Here is a 25,551-nt window from a genome sequence, read left to right on the forward strand (position 1 = left end):
GCTGTTGCATATGACAATGGTACTGCCTATCCATTCCCATTTCAAAAATCTAATGGTAGAGTCTCTACCTGTACTGTGAAAAGCAACAGCGCTAGTGTTTTTAGACAAAGGCATATTGCAAATTTGAGTATCATCCACGAGATCTATGCATGTAGCCAAGTTAGAATTCCAGGTCAGTGCAAGGGAAGACTACATTGTTAAAAGAAGAGGTGGCTCCATGGCAAACTCCTACACCTTTTTTTGACCCATCTTCAGCCAGTTAAGTCAAGTGAGGGGGAGGGCATAGGTACGTAATGTTTAATTCAGAATTGTGAGACTTTTCAGCATGTCAAGCTTTTCAGTAATGAACAGATACAAGTACTGAAAAGGGTTTCATCTTTGTAACCAGTAAGAAGGTCAACTTGGTTGATACCTAGCTGGAACTCTACAAGTTTTTCAAGAGTTGTGTGAGAGTGATACAAATAAGATTTATAACAGGTAAAATTTACAAACATTACTTCATCCTGATTCAAGAAGCGTGAATAGCTCTTAATGAAGTGCAAAATAAAAAAAAAAACGTTTGCATTTTATGAAAACAGACAAAGGTGGGGGTTGCTAGTGATGAAGCAAAATGATTTATATGAAAATTATTTTGAGTTTACTTTTGTAAAGAAAGTGAATGTAGGGAAGTTGCATTATATTACAGCAGCAGTGGATACAAATAGATTAGCAGTATATTTCATTTACTAATGCATGGTGGTTTATCCCATGATATTTATGATTTTTTTGAACATTGAAACTCCTACAATAGGTTTACTATTTGGAATTCCAAAAATCCATAAAAGACAATACCAATCCCGTGTTTAGACCAATAATGTCCACTTCAGGCTAAGTAACTGAATCTCTCTATTTGGACAGTCTGAATGCCATTGTATACTTGCCTAATTATGTGAGAGGTTCTGGAGATTTTCTTTTTTAAATAAGATCCATGAGTATGTATGTTTGTTTGTTTTTATTTTATTTTTTTCAAGGCTTGAAACTATGATGTTCACACTTGATATTTGCTCCATTTTTACCTATATACCATTTTATATATATATCAAATATGTTAGACAGTACTTCTGAACTTAACACTTTAGATCTAATACCGAAATCCATGCAGTATGTGTTTTATTGGAATTATTGTTTTATAACAATGTTTTATAACATTTTTCTTTAATTCTAGGCACTATTAGTAGGTAAAAGGAGTAGAGATGAGTTCCACAGTGGTATTGTACACTAATTTAATTTTAGGGTGGTGGGACACCAATATTTTGCCTGTTGTATCATGGTATGCTAATGCTGTTTTTTTGCAAAATGCTAGTATGTAATGATCTTTCATATGAAAGGGAACCAAAGATGAAATTATCAAATTTGTTTCACTTGTTAATAGTTCCACCTCCTTTGTAGAATTTACTGAAGGTAATATGGAGGTGACAGTGAATTATGTAGAGTCTGTATATTTTTTCCTTTAGATGTAGATGCATGAGGATTTGAGAGTGCATTGTATAGGAAGAATACATTTGTTAATTACGTTGCTGTACTAGTGGTTACCTTATTCTTTTTTTATACAGTATCTCTCAAGGGTAAATGATACAAGCTTCAAGAATGGTTAAGTAGTAGTAGAGTTTTTAAGGAGTAATTTAGTTTCTTAAGAGTTGTTCCTTGAAAAAGGTTAAGAGCCAGATCTGTTAAATTCATCCGTACAGGAAATTTTAGAGAAAAAGAATGAAGTGATGACTTTTATTTCCCATTCCTATACAAGGACTTTGTACATTTTATTAATAATTTGTCCTTTTTGTTTAGAAATGTCCGTGGATAGTATTCTAATTCAGCGTGTCTTTGGTTAATAATTTGAAGATGTTGAGAGGAAATTTTGATTTAGTAAAAAGTATTGTTAATGTACCTCAATAAGAAAACCTTATTGCTTAAGAATCTTTATTTTACAGGTAATACTAGCATTCCTAGTTCCATTGCCAATAAAAACAATGAGGTGTAGAAGTGTGGGCATTGTATGACTTGTAAATATTTGACAGAGTTCTTTTATATACATTTAGTGCATTTAGATATGATCTTAGCATCTTATTTGACTGTTTATTCTAAATGCTCTGCTTTTTAGCACTGGATGTTTGGCTAAATGCATTAAGGAACATTATTTAATTAAATAAAATTACAAGAATGTAATCTACAAGTATATTAGTGATGGTGGAGGGTGGTTGTAATAAGTTTAATTTTTCAGTACACGAGCATGAAGTTTTAAGTTTACAAGGGGAGGGTTTAAAAATAATAATTTGGAAAAACAATGAGACCAGGTGACAGCTGCAGTTAAATGTGGATAAACACCCTCATCACATTTTTAAAGGCCTGTGGATTTAATATTTTTAAATGTGTTGTTATTGGTCTTTCTTTTTTCATGTGGGTCATTTATTTTTATGTGTTTATATATATATATATATATATATATATATATATATATAATGTACGTATATGTGTATATATATATATATATATATATATATATATATATATGTATATGTGTATATATATATATATATATATATATATATATATGTGTGTATGTATATATATATATATATATATATATATATATATATATATATATATATATATATATATATATATATATATAGTGTGTGTGTGTATGTATGTATGTGTGTGTGTATATATATATATATATATATATATATATATATATATATAAATAAAATATAATGTGATATATGTGTGTGTGTGTGTGTGTGTGTATAATATATGTCCAGCTGGGACAGAAGCCCATTTTCAGCAGAGGCCCAGGGAGAACAGCTCCACGGAAATATAAGCAAAGGACAATAATTAGATAGTACAATACTATACATACAGTAAGATGGAGAATACACATCATCTAGTTAGTTTATACAAAGTAGTATTCAATACAGTTTTCTAGTAGATACAGATTCAAAAAGACAAACACAAGCATTCCAGTGAAGATTACTGTGAGAAAAATAAAATTAGTATTGTTTACATATTCAGTTGTTTGTCTTTTCGGCTTTTTCCCGGTAAGGGGTTGCTACAGCGGAACTCCGGTCCGCTAATGATTGGTAGTAGATTTTTACGAAACACCGAGGTGCCAGCTCAATGCCCAACCTTCAATGAAGGCACGCCCATTTACGCACACATGTCTTTCAAACGCTACCCAACCGCGGGGAGGACATGCAGACTCCACACAGAAGGCACTCCCAAGCCAAGCCGAGAATCGAACGGGAGAATCTCTTGCTGTGAGGTAACAACGCTACCACCATACCACCGCGGAACCCACTGTATACATATTCAGTAATAGTTATAAATAAATATTTCATATATATATATATATATATATATATATATATATATATTTTTTTTTTTTTTTTTTTTTGAGTAGTAATAAACATTGAGGAGAGGGAGAAAATGAGGTAAGGAGTGGACAGCGTGTTGAGAGTTATAAGTTGGATGTGAGATGAAATGTAATTACAATTAAAAGTTTTCTGATAAATCAGTATATTAATTATTAGTTTTCATTTTCATTCTTTCAACGTGTTTGTTGTTTTTGGTGTTTTACTTACTGGTTCCATGTGTACCTTTTTCATTATTTGGTTTAGTAATAAACCATATAGCATGCACTCTGCGCTTATCTGACGTAAAAATCTTCAAAAACTTGTTTAGCAGGTTAGGTATTTTTTTCTCACATGCCAGGCATTTTGTGTTTAATACAAGTCCACCTCACGATTTATTTTAGGTGTTTGGTAGCCTTGGTAGATAAGAGCATTTCATGTTACATAAGGCTTGTGTAAATTAAGCTTGAGACAGTATCTCTTCCTTTCCTGCCTTATTTCCCTGTAATATGATGTGCAAGTTTTCTGCAGGTTCTCTGCACACATCTATTTTTCCCTAGAAGGCTGTATTATTTTATTAGTAAACTTTTAAATTATCATTTTATTATTATTTTTTTATAGTCTCTGTGTGCATACTGATCATCTTGCCATAGCCACTTGCCCATTCATTTCCAACCATCAGGGCATTACATGTTCATGGCATAGCCATCGTTCTGACAGCCATGAAGGATTTTTTCATTTTTGAAACCTAACGCATCGTCTTGCAGCTGACATTAAGGCTTATTGTGCCTTCCCTTGCGGGCATTCCTATTTCTGCTCATGTCACGTAAAGGGTGCTGTGTGAGCACAGCTTGGTAAAGCCAAGTATGTCCCTGGTTCCTAATGCTGCATATTGTATGACGCTCTCTCTTTATCTTTCTCCCACAGTAAGTATTGTGCATTTCAGCATGCTTGGGTCCTCCCTCTTTCCCTGGGATGGGTGAGCTGGTGTTTTCAGAGGGCTAGAAGATCCCCCTCCCTCGGATGGGTATATTGGCATTGGCTGCTTGCTGCCATCCTCTCCAGCCAGACTTATCTTGTGTTCAAGCCACTACTCGATCTCTGGACAAATGTGTTGCAATCTGCATTTATCTCATTATGTGACAGAACTGACTATAAGCTTTAATTACCTTCAACTGTCATTTATCCCTTTTCTTTCAAGTCTTCTGTTCACTGAACCTGGTTTTACAAGATGGTTAATTTTAAAACTGAGTTGATCTGACCTTATTTTAAAAAACTACATCCCCTAGCTGTAGAAACCTTTGGTGATCTTTGTTTGGAAGACTGTACCTGGCCTGTAAGCATCTGAAGTACTACTGGGATCCCTAATCTTCGGCCAATTTCTGAAGGTAGTAATTGCAACACCTTTGCAATCCTTTCAGTACATTCTAACACCCCGTATTTGTAACAGGTGACCCCAGAGCACAGTATCACAGCTTCATAACATTTACTCCCTTATTCACCTTTTCAGTTCCCTTTGGGACAAAACAATGGCATTCCATTCAAGAAGATGTTTAGGCAAAGGACTAGAATACTAAGCTTAAGCTGCAACACTGTGATCCATAGCAGCCTGACTCCTGTTCCTTCTCTTGTGGCCCAGACTTCTCTTTCTCTTCTGTATGTGTTGTAGGGCAAAAGCAGCTGCATACTTGAGTATATTAGTCCCTTTCCACTGGATGGGACAAGAAGGCTCACTTTAGGCACTGCACACCTTCCATTATCTCATACAAGCATGTGAAGTAACTTTTTTTACTTTGAATTATATCTGATAGAGATCCATTACAAGGAATCGGTCTGCATATGTAAAACAGCAAATGCACAAAGAACACACAGACTACCAAAGATAGAGACCCCTGTAGACTTCTAGACATTAGACCACACACAAATTCTCCCATAGAGGCTTACTACTAGCTTTTTATCATTCACCTTGAGTTCAGTTGCAGCCCTAATTCCCAGATATTTTGGCCTCAAGAAAACCATTCCTCCTCTCCCCTTGAACGCCATTACGGGGGGGGGGAACTGGATCACTTTTTTTTTCTGCTTTTAATTTCAGTCATGGCAGAATGGTAAATTTCATAATGAGATAATAATATTTGGAAATGTCTTCTTCAGGGTCCTTCATAAGCAAAATATGATCACTGGTAAATAAACACTTTTTGTTTCTAAATCTGTACATATCCACCCCTTACCAAAATCGTCCATCTGGATAATACACGCCTGTAGTCTGATAGCCAAAAGAAAGCCAGCAAAAAGGAGCATGTTTGCCTTCCCCCTTTAATAATAGAAAACCCCAGGGAACATCCCATTTGTCAGGAATGATGCCACCAGATTATTGTGAAAATCCCTAACAGCCAACACAGATGATGGGGGATTCCTAAAACTGCTGTCACCTGTCAGAGGTAGGTCCAGCAGATAAAGACCTTTTCAAAGTCCATAAGAAAGTAAGATGGCTAGATCCAACTCTGCTTTACGCCTGCATTAAATTGACTCATTTGGCTGAGTAAAACCCTACCTGAATCCATAAAATCAAATTAGGGAGACAGCAAATCAGTGGTTGTGCTAACACACTGACGTGTATTTTAATATCCTTATTAAGAGTGTATGGTATGATAATTCTCTGTTTCAGAGCCATCCATCTCTGGGTTCAGAAGCATTGAAATATTTAGCATGTCTTCACCTGCAGGTCATGCTGCTTGAGACCAGGTTGATACCCTTTTGGTTTTTGACTTGGTTCTCAGCTTTGTGCTGCAGCCCTGTCATGATACAGTTTAGGTATTCTTAGCTCTATCATACCCCATTGTTTTTGTGCCTGCTTAAGCTTGACTCCATAAGTTGTAGCTATTGAATTTAGATCTATCATTTCACAGGTTTCTAGACAAACCTGCCATCTCTATACCTCCCCTTTCCTTTTCTCAGGCAGCTAAGTCTTTGACTCCCACCCGGCTCATAGTATTCTGTTTTTGTAAAGGCTTTGACACTATAATAAATGGAATCTGTTACTTTGCATGCAAAAATACTAGAACTCTGCATGAAAGGCCATCTTCTCCATCCTTGAGACTTTTTTTATGAATAGATTATCTGATTATTGACCATTTTCATTAAAAACCGCAGCCAAAATTGCATCAGTATGTAAACAAAAATCATATTTATCCATTTCCTCTGTCTAAGAAAGTTCTGTATTATGAACAGTTGAAAGAAAGTTTAAACACACACACACACACACACACACACACACACACACACACACACAAAACTTCTGGTAATGCCACTGTTTAGCAAACACATCTGTAGTCTGGAAAACCAGCCTGACAAGTGTACCTTGTGTTTGGTTTGCTTAAGAGACTTGTATAACATGTTAGTTTGCTTATGTTTTAATAGTGCCACTTGACTGACATGAAGGAAGGTGTGCAAACCTTTTTGGTTTCACGTATTGTCTGCGTTGAAATCAGAACCTCAGTCCACCTTCTAGAGCCTAGTGGATATCAAATTGGAAGACTTAATTCTTCCAAGAGGAAGTCAAAGAAATCATTCCCTTTAAGAAATAGTAGCATATCAACGATATGTAACCAGTTTCATTAGTGGAATTTTTCTTAAGAAGCCGGAGTCTGTGAAGGTTTTGCCATCTGTGATGGCAGTGCCTTCCAAATCTGATTCCTGTGCTTGTTGCCTGGATTAGGTTCAGTTTTGCTCAAAATTAATTGTGAAACTAGGTAGTTGGTCCACAGTGCATTCTGTTAAAAATTCCTACTTTTATTGTTGTAAAATCCACCACTTCTGTGCTCCTCTAATATCTGAGGCTTGTTTAGTTCAGTTAGTTTCAGAATGTCCAGATCTTTGAGTCTGTCACCAGTTTTATACGTTATGGTATATTAGCAGTCTATTAACATGAGGCTGTGAACACTGTCCTGTCTGATTTGAAGACCAGAACACTTATAATTTCCTGCTAGGTGCCAGTTTCTCCTTGGTAACAGTTTCAGTGGTTCTGGCTCTTATCATACCAGTGTTGACCCTTCCATTGTCTATTTTACCAGTGTTGGTGTTCTGGCAACATATTTGGAATTACCCATGCTGACTTTTTCTGACATTGTCATTACCATTGCTTGCTGCAACATCTGGCTCTCCTGTACAGGGGTTAATGTCATTGTACACATTTTAGGTTCTTTGGTACAGGTGTACTGTTTCCCTGATGTTGGTGGTATGGGCAACATTTTTTTCCAGTGTTGGAACTTCATTTATTTCACCAGTCTTCCTCCCACCTCCTTGATGCCTTTTGGTTTGTAAGGTACCTCTCCAAACAACTACACCACAGTGGGTTGACCCAGCATTTCACACTTCTGTCATAAGACCCCCCCCTCCAACGGCCTTTACTTCTCCATCACGCTAAAGGGATTGTACAGTCTGTTTTTTTAACTTGGAATCACCTAATGAAAAGCCCAGAAAAATCTCTGGCCAAGCCAAATGTTTAGATCCTTTTTTTGGATCCTCACCTGGAAGACTTGCAAGACAAGACTGGGGTCACTCTGTTTCTCTCTCTCACTCTGTCACTCTGTCTCTCTCTCTCTCTCTCTCTCATCGCCTTAAGTTTTGGACACTGCTTGTAGATCATGAAGCAGGGAAGGGGCTTGCCCTCTGATCTCATTCCTTCTCCCCATCAGAAATTCTAAAGTTGATGCTTCTTTCTTCCAAACTTCCAGGGTGGTCCCATTTTAGAAAGGTATTATAAAAGAATCAAGTAGGATAGTGTGGGAAAACCAGAGTAATAGTTCCTGTCCCCAAGAAAGCAAATTTAGATTTTCTACCTTTTAAGGAAATTTACATTTCAGAAGGAGAATCCGATTGCAATATGTTGCTTTTGGTAGTGATCCTCTGTAGAGCTTCCATACTTCAAGAATCAGCTTGTCTGTCCACCGAAAAAGGTGTCCAGAGCAAGTGACTGACTGACTGGTTTGGGAAATGTATCTTCCCATTTGCTACTGTTTCTGTGGTTGTTGATTAACCTGTCCCACATGGTGTATTTTAAGCAGATTTACACTTGGTAGAGCAGTAGCTGATGGGTCCTTTTGAAGGAAAAGGTTTCAGTCCCAGACAACTGCCTACTATAGCACTGATGTTTTCATGATGTGTGTGATGGTCCCAAATCCGGGCTAGCAACCAAGGAGCGCAATCCTCACCACTGACACTGGTGAGGGACAGCCACTAGGAGCAAAGATGGATTCACACACTGTTTTCAGATGCAGCTGTCCTAAGCACAGTTTCCCTCAAGAGCATACAGGGGGCACACTCTCGACCTGGGGCTGTCCTTTATTTCTTTCTCCAGGCCCCAAACAAGACTCCACACTGACCACTTTGGAGCTCTCTGTCCATTTTCCTGGTTGTTGACTGACACACACACACACACACACACACACACACACACACACACACCTGGGAAAGGCTGGCACAGATTTACCAGCTGTGCCCCTCTTCCTAGACTGAGGTAACTATACTGCCACCAGTCAGCTACTGTAAGGCTCTTACGAGGGTGCCCAATTATATTGAGTAAAATGAATACTAATACAAATGGTAGAGCTTACCCGCGGTGGTGGTGCTGCGGTAGCATTGTCGCCTCACAGTAAGACGCTGTCCGGTTCGATTCTCAGCTAGAGCATCTTCTGAGTGGAGACATGCGTGAATGGGCGTACCTTCGTTGAAGGTTGTGCGTCAGGCCTGGCAAGCTGGTACATAAAAGTCAGCTGCCAATCATTAGCGGACCGGAGTTCCGCTGTGGTGACCCCTAACCGGGAAAAGCTAAAAGACGCAAACAAATGGTAGAGTTTGACCAGTGCAGCAAGATTTTCAGGAGCTACCATAGTGTCAAGATGTTAAAAGTATTCTATAAAAGACAGGCTACAATGAAAGGTATAGAATTTGATTTCAGTTTTTTAGTAGTTGTGTTTTTGGCAGCCACCATAATTAGACTCCGCAAGGCCTTACTATATCTAGGCAATTCCAATTCCGTATCAAAGCTCAAAACAATCATTTCCTTAGTGACACCAGTTTGTTGACCCAGTATCTCTGACAGAGCAGTCTGCAGGTAATCTTTAAAATCTGCCAACTCGTGACTCTGCCAAAAAATATGTTCCAGTTACCTCTTTCTTCTCCATCACACCTCCAACATTTGCTGTGTACCTGACAAAAAAGTCTTTTCAAGTCTACATATAATAGCTATGTAAACACTTCCAAGCAAAGATGCTAACTTTTCTAGAGTTTATTGCAAATTTGAGAGACTTGCATATATTCCTGTATTTTCTTTGTGAATTGTTTATCTAATCTCTCTTCCCAATCCTTTCCAACCTCCTCTGATTCATATAGTTATTATGCAATATTTTATATGTTTTACTAATTATTCCTAGATTCTGCTAAAACTCTACCAGCTGGTCTTTCGCTTAGGATCCCCCTATTGCTATTCCTTTGCCTATATGCTGTCTGTCTGTCTTTGATAGGGAAGGCAATCTCTGTCCTACAATCCAGATAAATTATTGGCATATTCTTATTCTGTTACCTTTACCTCTGTAATTATCTTGCCTATTTTCTGTATCCCTTATTGCAGTCATCCGTATTGGCAGAATCCCCTTTCTCCATTATAGTGTTGGTTTAGTTCTTATAATACTTTCAGCTGCTTTATGAATATAATATATTTTTGCATGGTTATTTTCCTTCAAGATCTGCATCCAAAATCCCTGTCTCTCCTTGTTGTTTGAGCTTCCCCCCGCTTTGTCATCCATCCCTTTCCACTTTGAATTATAGGTTTCTGCTTGTGCTGTGTACAGGAGCCTTAACTGTGTAGATTTGAAATCCCTCTTCAAATCAGGTAAACCCAAACCGCCTTACTCCTTTGGAAGAATTGGCTTATCCACATCTTCTCCCCTTTGATAAAAATATTCCTAAACTAAAGGGACTAACATTTTAACTGCTTGTATCTTGCTATCTATACAACAGAGCCTCCATTATTTTAGTTTTTGTATTATCGTTAGTTTACTTTTTGTTTAGTCTCTCTTCCCACATATCCTTAGCTGCCACACCAAATCCTTTTTAATCTACATTCCTAAGTACTTCATTTTATCATATCCGCATTGTGATGCCCACCACTGCTACCAATATGTGCCATCCGCAAGCTGGGTCAGTAATCAAGGAGCCTGAATCCTCACCACTGACACTGGGGAGGGATGTGCACTTTGAGTACAAATGGATACACTCAATATTTCCAGATGCAGACCTCTCTGCATCAAGTACAGTTTCCCTTAAGAGCACACAGGGAACACACTCCGTTCGGGGTCTGGATGTCTCTATATCTGTCTTTCTCCAGGTCTCCAATAAGACTGCCCACTGGTACAGCCATAGGGTTAGGTCCTCGGCAGAGTGTCCAAGCCAAGTCCTCCAACACTCTCTCTGTAAACCCATTGCTTCAAGTCCCTGCCCCAAGTAGCTAACACACTTCTTTAAGATTTCATTTTCACATGCACACACACCTGGGAAAGGCTGGCACAGATTACCCGCTCTACCAGCTTTGCCCAGACTATAAGGTAGATTTACTGCCATCAGTCAATTTACTGTAAGGGTATCCAATTGTATGGTGCAATATTAATACTAATATATATTCACAGTAAACCACAGAGTTCAGATCACAGGTGTAAATCAGTGTGTATGTGCTGTATCTTTAAGAAGCATATCCAGGACTGAACGTGCACCTATAAATATTGGGCATGTGCAATTCCCAGTGTCATTTTGAGAGTGCAGCCAGAGAGTGAGCATGTATGATTGCAGTAGTTAGTTTGTACATAAGTCACTTAAGTCAAAGTCCGTAAACTTCTGTTGTCAGGTGTTTGCATATAATAAAGTTGCTTGGACAGAACCCATGAAGACTCTTCTATTGTGTCCAAAGTAGGAGAGCGACATCGTATCAGAAGTGAGATTCCAGAGAATGATATTCAGATCAATGAGCTGGAGAGATAACAGTGAAGGTAAACTAAGAGAAACGAGCACGAAAAAGAGCCAGAAGATTCAAAGGTAATGAGAATTCGCATGAACTGCTTATTTTATATAAAAGATATAAAATGGAGCATTACAAGGGTACAAACCACATTGTTAAACAGGCTGGATGCACAAAAGGTTTAACTAAGCAAATTGTTTAAGATATTTGATGAAACGATTATCAGAAAAGTAAAATCAGTGTGTTTGAAGCAAAACAAGAACAAGAAAATACAGTGGGCATGAAAAGAGATTAAATGAGCAAAATGAATATAATGGCAAAAAAGGGCACATTACGTGTAAATAAAGCAAGGCGACTGCATGTGTTTTGGTAAAGTGCTGTGTTTTGGCATAACTACGACTTCGTATTGTATCAAGGGCATAACTAGAGTTATTCGAAGTATCTCATAGAGTGTGAAAGAGCTTACAGTGTGTGCTTATTACTGTGCAGGTATTCCAGAGAGTTTATTTGTGTGCAAAGTGCAGCTATTTCATGAAGTACAGTCGAAGTATAGCCATTTCGAAAAGTTGGGTGTGTCTGTTCGCAAAGTGTTGCCATTACAGTGTGTTTCTTGCACTGTAAAGAATTGCCTAGCAAGGTACTGCCATTTTGAGGAAATTTCAGTGTGCTGTGTACAGTTTATTCACAAAGTGCAATTACTTTGAAATGTTACTGACTCTCGAGTTTCTCCTGCCCAGTTCATTCACATCATACAGTTATTTGAAATGTTTCTTACACTGATAAGAGGTGATTTTTTGCCTCTACAGTAATTTCAAGAGTATTACAGTGCCAAAGAGATTTATTTTGCAAAGTTCAGTTATACAGAGGCTTGTGCTATTGGGCAAAGTTACAAATACTGGCATAAATTTCTGGCATACTTGTATGTGTTTGTGCTTATTTATAAAACTATGGCAGACAGATTTCAGAAGCCTTTACCATTTGTATTTGATCAGAATATTGCAGAGAATTGGCGAACATTTGAGCAAGAGTATATTTTTATATAAGCAATTTATTCAGATAAAGTTGCACGCACCAGGGCATTCATTTTGCTAAACTTAGCAGGGTCAGAGGCCATTGAATGAGAGCGTTCATTTGTGTATGCACCCAGCAGTATCTTAGGGTGAAGGTGAAAGTCGTCATATTGTTGCACAGGCTAGATCAAAGGAAAACCCCGAGTGTTTTAAGTGCAAATTCAGAGACGTGTGCAACCCCCAGACAAATATTACATTAGAGAGGCATTTGTTTTACACAAGAGATCAGAAACCGAGGGAAGTGTTTGTAGCTTATATAACAGACCTGAGAAACAAAGCCAAAATCTGTTTGTTTGATGACTTAAACAATGAGTTAATAAAAGACAGGTTTGTGTGTGGTATTATAGTGCTGCTGTGAGAAAGATTTTGCTTTGTGATAGTGATTTAACATTGAGTAAAGCCATTGAGATTTGTCAAATCCATTAAGTTACAGATAAACACACAAGTATGCTTGCAAGTGTCAAGAGCATGGTTTACGCAGGCTCCAGAGCAAATGTAGATGGCTTGAAACACGTGGTAAACAGAAGTAGGCCTCAGCACATGGCAGCCACAACCCCTGCTGGTTCACCAGGGAAACCACGTAGTTTTCCAGCAAGTTCAAAGACCAGTTCAGTTAAGGGAGCGTGCTCAGTGCAGTACAAATATGGGTCATTGAATCCCAAGTCAAACTTTAACACCACAGTTATGACATTTAACAATAATTGTGAGTCTAAAAGAGAAAAATGCTTGGTATTTGGTCAACAATGTCACAAAAAAATGGAACCATTTTCAAAAGTTTTGCAAATCAAGTAAACCCCATAGGTGACTCGATAGTGAGGTGCATTGATGTCCCACTCACTAGATTGAATAAGGAGAAAGTAACAGTCAGGTGCCACGATCCAACACACAACACATGCACTCAGGTTGCTCAACAACTGGCACAAATATGAATCTGTCATTGTATATGTGGTTGTGAATGACCTGAGACATACCTCCCTGGACTACATGAAAAGAGATATGGAGGAGCTCTCCCTGGACTACATGAAAAGAGATCTGGAGGAGCTCTCTGATTATGTAGCCCAGGCGGGTATGACCCTAGCCCTGAGCAGCATCCTACCATCACCCAGAATGATACCATAGTACAAGTGGAAAATGATTGACTTCAACAATTGGCTAAGATTCTGCTTTCATTCTAAGGGGATTCATTATCTTTCTGCCTGGGATGACATGATTGACAGACCTCGATGGTTTGCCAGAGATGGCCTGCATCTGTCACCCCTGGGCATTTGGATACTGGCCAAGGCTCTTGCCACCCCTATAGTGCCATTTTTAGTCGGTGTTCCAAAGACCAAATTACCACCGTAACAGCTACAAACAAATGCAATCTGAGGGTCATGTTGTTAAATGTTAGAAGTCTGAATCTCAAAATGCACTCACTCAAGGCACTCCTTAAAATGGAGAACATCGACATTTGTGCTGTAACAGAGACCTGGTTCAAGGCAGCAGAAAGCACCCCTGCACTACCAGGCTATAACTCATTTCACATCTTTTGGCCCCAGAACTTACACAGAAGTTCCAAAGGCTGTGGTGTCTCCATATTCATAAAGGATGCGCACACCTCCAGACTGGTAGCCCAACATAACACATCACAAATACTTCAGGTGCAGCTAACATTGGGTAAGACAGTGATTCAGGTTGTAGCCTGCTATAGGTCCCCAACCATGTCCCATGACTCACACTCCATGTTCCTAAGCACCCTGAAGAATATTAGGGTCCAACCTAACACTGTCTCTTGCTAGGCGACTTCAACTACCCCTCCATTAACTGGGTAATCTCATGTACCAATACACTTGTCCAATGTTTCCTGGAGTTCATTAATTCCAGTGCCCTGGACCAGTTTGTTCTTACCCCCACTAGAGGCAGCAACATCTGTAACCTAGTCATTACTAACATGGGTGACCATTGATCTACACCAATAGTCAGCTCCTCCCTGGTTAGATCCGACCACAAACTAATCAACTTGGAAATCCACATCCCTCCCACCCCCCCCCCCAGCAAAGGTAACCACCATGAAAAACTTCTCCAAAGCTAACTTTGGGATACTAAAAACAGAGGTGGCTAACTTTGCGGCACCCATGCAAATGGAGAATAGTTGTGTGACAGCAGAATCCATACACCAATGCACTGTACGAACATGTACACAAATGCACGGATCTTGCCATACCCACTAGAACCAAGACACTTTCCTCCAAAAAAAAGGAAGCCAATCTGGTGATCCCCTGCCATAAATAAACTCTACAACAGAAGGAGGAAACGGATGCAGAATAAGGTAAAGTCCCAAGACTGGAAAAACTCCCTTATCAGCCTCAACAAAAGGTTGAGATCCCTCATCAAATCCTCTAAAGCTAGGTGTGAAAACAGAATTGCAGCAGATAGTAAAGACAACCACAAGGCCTTATATAGTTATGTAAAGAATCTCCACGGCAATACCAGCTCTGAGCTACTGCACAATGGTACCTCCTATACCAAACCAACAGATATTGCCAGTATGCTGGCCAACAGATTCAGTGCCAACTTTACCCCCCTCCCCCCCAAAGGACCAATCACAATACCAGTAGATTGCCAGGCACCCAGTATTACTGCTGCACAGGTTAAAACAGCACTGTCCAAGGCCAAGAATACAGCTTCTGTGGGACCTGACAATGTTCCTGGTTGTGTTCTACATGAACTACAGAGTGAACAGGCACCTCACCTGTGTGCCCTGTTCAATCACATCCTTCCCTCAGGCTTTGTCCCTGCCAAATGGCGCACTGCTACAGTTATCCCTCTCCACAAAGGAGGAGCGACTACAGACCCTAGGAACTATCGCTCCATTAGCCTGACGAGTCTGATATGCAACTGTATGGAATCAGGGACCTAATCAACAAGGATATAGGGAATCTCCAAACTCTGGATCCCACACAGTTTGGTTTTGTGAAGGGTAGATCATGCCTGCTCAACTTGGTCGACTTCTTTGAGTCGGTCACCAGAGCTGTGGATGAAGACAAGGTAGTTCATACAGCCTACCTTGATCTGGCCAAGGATTCCCCACTCGGGAATCATAGAAAAACTCCCTAAGCTCAGCATCAACCCCTATATCACTAGGTGGGTTGCAATCTGGCTCACAGATAGAACCCACCATGTGAAAGTAGCTGACTCCAAGTCAGACTGACTATTAGTCATGAGTGGAATCCCACAGGGTTTGGTCCTGGGTCCTCTCCTGTTTGTATCAACTTCTCTGAAGTCCAGGCCAACATAAAGGGACTCTGGCTGACAAAGTTTGCAGACGATGGCAAGTTGGAAGCAGTTATTAACTCCCCAAGTGATGTTGACATCCTACAGAATGGCCTCACTGTGACCAATGACTGGTGTCAGAGCCATGCCCTTAAGCTCAATGCCAAAAGATGTGTTGTTATCCCCTTTGGGAAAAACCCGGTTCCCATGAATTTCCACATTAATGGTAGTCCAATGAACACAGAAGACATTATAAGAGAGATACACAGGTTGACAGCAACCTTTCTTTTGATCACCACATTGCCACTGCCACTGTTGTCAGAAAGTCCTTCTTCTCTGTGGCACATCTCATTACTAAGGGTTTTGCATCCAGGAAGAAAGAGGTCATTGTCTCCCTCTACTCTTCCCTCATTAGGCCAATCATCGAGTACAATGCTCCATTTGGCATGTACCTCACTAGACTCCTGCAGGCTGCAAAAGTACCTCACAAAGAGGATCCTAGGCCTTAAATGCATGTCCTATATGGGCAGACTCAAAACTCCCAACTATTCTCTGTCTCGTATTGTTTACATAGAGGTGAGCTCTGCTTGAGTTACAAAGCCATGTCTGACCCAGCTCGGTTAGAAATGCTACATCTAAAGAAACCCTAATCCCTCCGCACCACATGCTCCAGAGACCTTAACCTCATTACCACAATTAACAGAACATGCTGGAGGAACAGGTTCATAACCCAGAGACTGCTCATGCTATGGAACAGACTTCCCATACATGTCAAGCAGAGGACTTCACTGACCCTCTTAAAGAGAAATCTTGATGAGTGGGTGGGAAACAGAAAATTCACCCCGGGGATAACACCAGTGGCTGTACTCGACAGAGGCACTGGGAACCAAGGTTGGCTGGCACTATGCCAGGGTAATGCTATGGCTAGGCTTGTAAATGCCCTAGGGCCATTAGCCTAGTACACACCTATGAACCTACGAACACTTGTAAAGAAAGGTCACACAAAAAAATAAAGTTGATAAAGTGGAACTGCAGCAGTCAACTTTTTATGTAGATTGTGTTTCAGTAACTGGTGCAGTGAATTTATTGGCAAAGTGTTTTATACAGTCCTGATCAATGGTATATCCACAGAGCTTAAAGTAGACACTGGTTCAACGTGTAGTGTTATTATCAGTAGATGAACACCAGCTGGGCAGCCAAAACCAAAAAAAAAACAGCCCAAGGTGGATAGCAAAACAATAAAGCCTCAGGAACGAGCAGTATAAAACTGTTTAATGCACACAAACATAAACACTGCACAAATACGTTTTCGCAAACTTAGGAGAAGAATATATGAACATCTATAAGAAGTACAACATAGAAAATGTACAAACCCCCTATACAAACTCAAGAATTAATGTACCAATGCACATTTTTTATTCTATCTACTGGAAAGAGTGAATAGAAAAAATAGAGGAGGGTTATCGGAAGAGACTATAGAGTACAAAGAACTTTGGTGGCAGCTAACACTAGAGGCTAGTAGAAACCCAGGGTTAAATGATCACATCTCTGTTAGTTCACTATTGAAATTAAGAGCACCAAAATTGTGATAGGATGGAAACATTATGAGTCGTTGGTGTTTACATTAAATTTATGCTTCCATCCGTTCTTTCTTTGGAGAAGTCATTATAGTTATTTTAAATAATGTAAAATAATATTTTACTATTTTCTTATCAATGACCCTGTCTATTTGTAATAATGAACAGGGCGAATGTGATTCCTAGTTTCACCACAAGAGGGAACCAAAGTATATGTAGAATATACTGAATATTACTTGGGATGATTTTAAACATTTTAATATATATTTATTTACACATTTAATAAAAGTTTTAATGTGTATTTTTATGAATTGATTAGAATTAACATGTATCATATTCATTTTATCAAATTTCTATATTAGGTTCTTCTTCTTTTTTCGTCTTTTCCCGGTTAGGGGTCGCCACAGCGGATCATCTGTCCGCTCATGATTGGCAGTGGAGTTTTATGGTGTCGAGTTGCCAGTTGCCAACCTTCCACAGAAGGCACACACTCACACCTAAGGCCAATTTAGAGTAGAGTGTCCAGTCCACCTACAGCATGTCTTTGGGATGTGGGAGGAAACCGGAGCACCCGGAGGAAACCCACGCGACCACAGGGAGGACATGCAGACTCCGCACAGAAGGCACCCCAGCCGAGAATCGAACCGGAGAACCTCTTGCTGTGAGGCAGTAATGCTAACCACTGCACCACCGTGGCCACCCAAAATTCCATATTAGGTTAATGTACTGAAATTGTATTTTCAAAGGAAAGGAGAAAATGTGTTACTGATAAAGTTCCACCCACTAAGCGCTTAAATTAATTAAAATATGTTTGCCATTGGCTCTTTTTAAAATAGGTTATAAATAGAAAGATAATGGCAGTTAGACCCACATCTGATGACTTGTATAAACGAAAACATATTTGTGCAGCATTTATGTTTGTGTGCATTAAATGGTTTTATCGATCGTTCCTGAGGCTTTATTGTTTTGCTGTCCACCTTGGGCTGTTGTTTTTTCTTGGTTATATCAGTAGACACATTTGCTAAAGTGAGAGCTAATGAACCAGTCAATATGGCCAGTAATGCGAAACTTGTTGCTTATGGAGGTAAAGAAATTCAAACCATAGGTGCAGTGATGCTTTCATGTATTTGGCTAAGAACCGTTACATCTTGTTATTCTATGCAGTCTGAAGACCAGTACAGTCATTATTGGGTTTCAGAGACGGTTTGAGAATGAATCTGCTTTCTTTTACCAAAGAAGTTCATCAAATAAGTACATATCCTAGTTCTAACTTTTCTGAAGACGTTTTCGATGACAAGTTGGGCAAGCTTCCAGTTGTGTATTCCATGAAGTTTAGATCCAGAGGTCACTCCAGTAGTCAGATCAGCAAGAAGAGTTCCAATAGCTATGCAAGGCAAAGTCAGGCTCAGTTAGATAAAATGGTGCAACAAGATGTAATTTTGTCCAGTTACAGAACCAACTGAATGGGCGTCGTCTATGGTAGCAGCTCACAAAAAAAGGCTCAGACAAAATCAGAAGATGCATTGACCCAAGAGATCCGAACAAAGCATTAGAGACCACATCATCCAATGCATACAGATGAAGAGGTCACAGTTTTAATACCGAATGCAACTGTTTTTCTGTCTTGGATGGAAAAAAGTTCATTTTGGCAAGTGTTGCTTGATCGCAAATCCTCATTACTAACCATTTTTGGTACCCTGTGTGGCGGATGCAGAATTTATTCCAAATGGTATCCGTAGGAATCTGTAAGTGAAGACTTCTAGCATGCAGTGGAGCACATTTTTTCGGGTTCTCCTTGTGCCATAGTAGTAGATGATTTATTGGTTGGAGACAGTGGTGAATCAGAGCGTGACAGAAACCTAAAGAGATTTCCAGACAGAGCACATGAAGTAAACTTGAAGCTCAATCCTCTGAAGTGCAAATCCAGACTACCAGAAGTTACATATGTAGGTCATTTATTTACCATTACTGGCTTAAGACCAGACCCGACCAAGCAAGCAGCTATTCTTGAGATGTTAGGACCAGATAATATTAAAGCTACAGCGTTTCCTAGGCATGGTCAACTATTTAGGCAAGTTTATACCCGACTTAAGTGAGTTGATGGCACCTTTAAGAGAGCTAATGCTCAAAAATGTTACATGGTCATGGTTAGAACAGCATCAGAAGGCACTTGAAGACCTTAAGCAGAAAATTGCCACTCCACCTACATTAAGATACTATGATGCAAATAAACCAGTCATTCTTTCCTGTGACGCTTCAAAATTTGTCTTGGTGCAGTTATTCTTCAAGAGGGCAGACCAGTAGCCTATGCATCTAGAACACTTACCCAAATTGAAATGTAATATGCTCAAAATGAGAGAGAACTTTTGGAAATAGTATTTGTATGTTCCAAGTTTCATGATTATATCTGTGGTCAAGCTATTCAGATTGAAACTGACCACCAACCTCTAGATACTACTCTAAAGAAACTTATGCATTCAGCCCCAGTGAGATTACAAAGAATGATGCTCAAATTACAAAAGTACAATTTCAAAATGGTCTGTATGAAAGACAGACTACTTTATCTGGCTGATACCTTATCCAGATTGCCCAGAAATATGATGGAACAGCTTGGTGCAGATAATTTTGACTTTGACGTGATGGCAGTGCTTAATTTCTCTACCACTAGACTTGAGCTGAGAGATCATACAAAGACTGATCCAATTTTGCAAAAGCTCAATCACTACATTAGTGTTGGATGGTCATCAAAGCAATCTAGAGTACCACCTGAAATGCAAACCTATTTTCCTTACAGAGATGAAATGTTGATGGGAGGTGGCATTATTTTCAAAGGTCCTAAAATTGTTGTTCCTGGTTCCTTACAACAAGAATATATCCAGATTTTGCATCGTGATCACCCAGGTTCCGCACCCACTAAGAGAAGAGCAAGAGAACTAGTATTTTGGCCTTCATTACTGAAAGACATTGCGTACTAGCTCTAGATCGCTTTTGCAGAGAGAACCCCTTCAACTAAGTAGAGTTCCTGAATTACCTTGGTCAGCAGTAGCCACTGATATCTTCAAATGGGACAAGCCACTGATATCTTCAAATGGGACAATCAACACTACTTAGCACTGGTAGACTATTATTCAAATTCGTTTGAGATTGACATACTACCTAATTTAACATCCACTACTGTTATTACTAAGTTGAAATGTCGTTTCTCAGTCCATGGTAGCCCACACAAAGTTGTTTCTGACAGTGGTGCTCAATTTACTAGTCAATTATTTCAGAATTTTGCAAGAGAATGGGACTTTGTATATGTTACCAGCAATCCTGAATATCCACAGTCAAATGGACTAGCTGAACATGCAGTGAAGAGTGCAAAGCAATTACTTGAAAGGTCAAAGCATGATAATACCGATGTCTTTAATCTCGGAAACATACCCTGTGATGATATACTTGGCTAACCTACTCAGACTTCTATCCAGGCAAACCAGAACAGTGCTACCTGTTAGTTCCAGTTTATTGAGGCCTAAAGCTAAGAACAACAGAACCATCAAGGCTCAATTATTCAAGAAGTGTTCTATCCAGGAGTCCAGTTATGATAAATCGAGCAGATTTCTTCATCCATTCAGGGAAGGCGAGACGGTGAGGATACAAAAGGCGAAAGGTTTTGACCGGATTGGTCAAGTTACAGGTATATGTACTGAGCCGAGATCCTACCTTGTAGAATCTGAGGGTGTGGAGTACAGGAGAAATCACAGACATCTTCCTGTACCAGAATGAGCATCGCAGCATTGTTCCTGTGATACAGACTCTAGATCCCAGAGCGAACCAAACGTTGTTCCCATCCCAGTGTGTGTTTCAACCTCTACTTCCATTCCTGAGGATGTTCCAAGTACTCTCAAGGTTGAACATTCTGTAGAGATGGCTCCAGTTGCTAAACCTAATTCCCAGTTTTATGTCACACAACATGGTCGAATTTCCAGGCCCAGTGTGAAATATGCAGCAACATGGACATAACTGTGTATATGTACCTAATCCTGTATAATTGCATGATAAAGAGCTACTTGTAGTATCTGCTTGCCAAATAGATTCATAATGTTGCATGATCTATTTCCCTAAGAGGGAGAGTGTATGTGCTGTATCTTTAAGAAGCATATCAAGGACTGAATATGCACATATAAATACCGGGCACATACTATTCCCAGTGCCATTTTGAGAGTGCAGACAGAGAGCGAGCGTGTGTGATTGCAGTAGTTATTAAGTCAAAGTCAGTAAACTTCTATCGTGATGTGTTTGTATATAATAAAGCTGCTTGAATAAAACCCACAAAGACTCTTCTTTTTGTGCCCAAAGCAGGAGAGGGACAACATGAAATATTGAAAGGTATGTTGATGGACAGACTCAGACAAATAAAGAAAACAATTGAGACTTTTGAAGTGTTTAAGTACCTTTTTCTGACTTTTCCTTGATATTTAAGCTATTTCTGCCTAAACGCTCATTTTCTGGCGTTTACTGCTTCTAAAACACATATTTTTGTACTGTAACAGCATTTATTTGTGTTTGCACTTTAAAAAATAGTTTTTTGTTGCAAATTGTATTTTTTATTGTTACTGGCTTCCCACACACAGAGTCCGTGGTGGTGGTGCTGCGGTAGCATTGTCACCTCACAGTAAGACGCTGTCCAGTTCGATTCTCAGCTAAAGCGTCTTCTGCGTGGAGACATACGTGAATGGGCGTACCTTCGCTGAAGGTTGTGCGTCAGGGCTGGCAACTCGGTACGTAAAAATCAACTGCTAATCATTAGCGGACTGGAGTTCCGCTGTGGCGACCCCTAACTGGGAAAAGCCGAAAGACACAACAGTTGGCTTCCCACACACATGTGACAGTCATTACTGTTCTTTAAAAGTGTTTTTTCGTTTGTTTCCACTGTTTTACTGAACCCCCCCCCCAAAAAAAAATCTTGCTATTTTCCTGCCTTACAAAGCTAGAAGAGTCCAGTTTCAGATACTTGCTGATACCTGGACTGTGTTTTAAGCTTCTGTGTTGGCCAGACCTTACTTGGGCAAAAAGGAAGTTTCTTTGTTCACCAGTGAGACTGGGGAGCACTGAACAGCCTACCTGTCCTTGGAGGAGTGGTTTCTGCCCAGAAACCATAGTTTTATTGGCCATTTTGGGCTAATTTCTATCTCTCTAATCTTTCTGGTATAAAAACCGCATTTGCAAGGTTAGCCAGGGTTAAACTATTCCTGGCTGTGCTGAGTCTACTGTTCAGATTTCCCTTATCACTAGCCAGTTCTTCCAGATTTAGTGCTTTTGGACTAGCACTTGATCCAAAAAGAGACAGACGCACAAACAACCTATAATACTCTATCCCCTACAGTTGTTTGTAGGGAACGGCCATCCCCTACAGTTGTTTGTAGGGAACGGCCATCCCCTACAGTTGTTTGTAGGGAACAGCCAAACTACTCTCCCCACCAGGTAAATAAGAATAAGTTCTGAAACTCTCTCAGGCATGAGCCAGCTCCCAGGGTATTCTCTTGTTCACCTGATGAATATGGGCATTCTGAGGCAATGTCATAACTGCCTCATGTACACAGACAACCCTCTCCTCCTACCACACAACACCAAAATCTGCGAGAGATGCAATTATACAGCCAAACTTGAGGCAAAGCTCTTTCCAGCCACAACTGGATTTGACAGTCAGGAGGAGAAGGTACCAACCTGCAACACCCCACTCACTGCATATAGACCCACCAAACATGCAACTGCAAACCCCACACATAGATCTACAAAGACATATTCGGAGGCTCTAAATAAAAATCTGCAGAAACAGCAGAGACCTCCAAAGCAGACACGCAAGCAACCTGCACCCACTAACACACTGAAATCAACACGTTACCTCCAAAACCAGTGTGCCAGACAACCACAGCCCTTAAGGCAAAACACCATACCTAACACACTTGTAATAGGTGACTCCATAGTCAGGCAGACAGATGTCCCTCTCACCAGGCTGAACAAAAAGGTCACCGTCAGCTGCTTGTCTGGTGCCAGAATCCGCCACATTACACACGCACTCAGGTCACTCCATGACAAGTACAAATACGACTCCTGGACTACATGAAAAGGGATGTAGAAGAGCTCGCTGATCATGTAACCAAGGCAGGTATGACCCTAGCCCTGAGCGGCATCTTACCCTCACCAAGAATGATACCTCAGTACAAGGAAAAAATGATAAATTTCAACAATTGGCTAAGTTTCTGGTGTCATTCACAGGGGATCCAGTATCTGTCTGCCTGGGATGACATGCTTGACAAGCATCGATGCTTCGCCAGAGGTGGCTTGCACCTGTCACCCCTGGGATTCAAGATACTGTCAAAGGCTCTTGCCACCCCCATAGTGCCTTTTTTAGGCAAGGCTCAAAAGACAAATCCACCGCTGTAACAAGTAACAGCGACAAAAACTGAGGGTCATGCTGCTTGACGCTAGGAGTTTAAAACCTCAGAATGCACTCTTTCGAGGCACTCCTCAATATGGAGAGCATCGATTTATTTATTTGTGTAGTAACGGAGACCTGGTTCAAGGCTCAAGAGAGCACCCCAGCGATACCAGGCTGCAACTCGTGTCACACATTCCGGCCACAAAACCCAGACCAAAATACAAAGGGAGGAGGGCGTATCCATATTCATCAAGGATAGTCACACCTTAAAACTGGTTGCAAAGTGCCTCGGAGATCATCCACGTGCAACTTACAATGGGCAAAACTGCAATTCAGATTGTAGCTTGCTAGATATCACCATCCCTGACCCAAGACACCCACTCCTTGTTCCTCGAGATACTGGAAAACCATGAAGGTCCAACCGAACACCCCTATACTGGGTGATTTCAATTACCCAAACATTAACTGGGAAAATTATGGAAGCACTAATACCTTTGCTCAGCGCTTCCTCGAATATATGAACTCAAATGCCCTGGACCAGCTTATTAGCACCCCCACGAGAGGTAATAATATACTGGACCTGGTTATCACCAACATGGGGGATAAATGCTCCACACTTGTGCTAAAGTTCTCATTGGTCAGATCAGACATCAGACCATAAACTCATCACCCTAGATATCCACATACCACCCTCACTCCCTCCCAGGGAAACCACGGTAAAAAACATCTCCAATGCAAACTTTATGCTACTCAAGACAGAGCTGGCAACTTTTGTTACTCCCACGCAGAATGTAAATATCTACTGTATCCTAAACAAAAGCACTCTACAAGCACTTACACTAGTGCATGGACTATGCTATCCCAAACAATAACAAGACCCATTCCTCCAGAAAGAGGAAACCAGTCTGGTGGACCCCAGCCATAAATAAGCTCTACAATGGAAGGAAGAAATTATTACAAAAAAAGAGTAAAAACCCAGGAATGGAAGGGATCCCTGACCAACCTTAGGAAAAAAGCTAAGAACCCTCATAAAAACCTCTAAGGCGAACTTTGAAAGAAAAATCGCAACAGACACCAAAGACAACCACAAGGCATTTTTTAGCCTAAACTGCAACACTCTGATCTGCTCTGAGCTACAGCATAATGGTTCAAAAGTCACAGAACCAACTGATATCACCAATATATTGGCAGATAGGTTCATTGCAAACTTTACCCCACCCTCACCACCTTGAGGGCCCATATCCATACCAGACTATTGTGCTGCCCCTGAAATCACAGACACCCATGTGAAAACAGAAAACATAGCAACCATGGGACCTGACAGCGTCCCAGGCTGCGTGATACATGAACTCCAAAATGAATTAATCCCGCACCTTAATACCATGTTTAACCACAGCCTCACCTCAATACCATGTTTAACCACAGCCTCACCTCGGGCTATGTGCCCACAGAGTGGCACATGGTAACAGTCATCCCACTCCACAAAGGAGGTGCCACCACTGACCCTGGGAACTACCGCCCCATCAGCCTGACTAGCCTAGTCTGTAAGGCCATGGAACGTATCATCATGGAACTCATAAACAAAGACATCGGGAACCTACAAACTCTAGACCCTACCCAGTTTGGGTTCGTAAAGGGACGGTCATGTCTCTTCAGTCTGGTTGACTTTTTCAAAAAGGTCACTGAGGCAATAGATGAAGGGAAGGTGGTCCACACAGTATACCTTGATCTTGTCAAGGCCTTCGATACCATTCCCCACTCGGGAATTATAGACAAACTCACTAACCTAAATATAAACCCCTACGTAACAAGATGGGTTGCCAACTGGCTGTCG

General features: G+C 40.3%; 1 protein-coding gene across 1 annotated transcript in view; it reads left to right on the forward strand.

Moving 5' to 3' along the window:
- Window positions 1-25,551, forward strand: part of CCNK (cyclin K) — a 421,050-nt gene that overhangs the window by 9,682 nt on the left and 385,817 nt on the right. The gene's annotated exons all lie outside the window — the stretch shown is intronic.

This window comes from Protopterus annectens, chromosome 6.part0 (assembly GCF_019279795.1).
Source record: "Protopterus annectens isolate FY-2018-M chromosome 6.part0, PAN1.0, whole genome shotgun sequence".
NCBI lineage: Eukaryota > Metazoa > Chordata > Ceratodontiformes > Protopteridae > Protopterus > Protopterus annectens.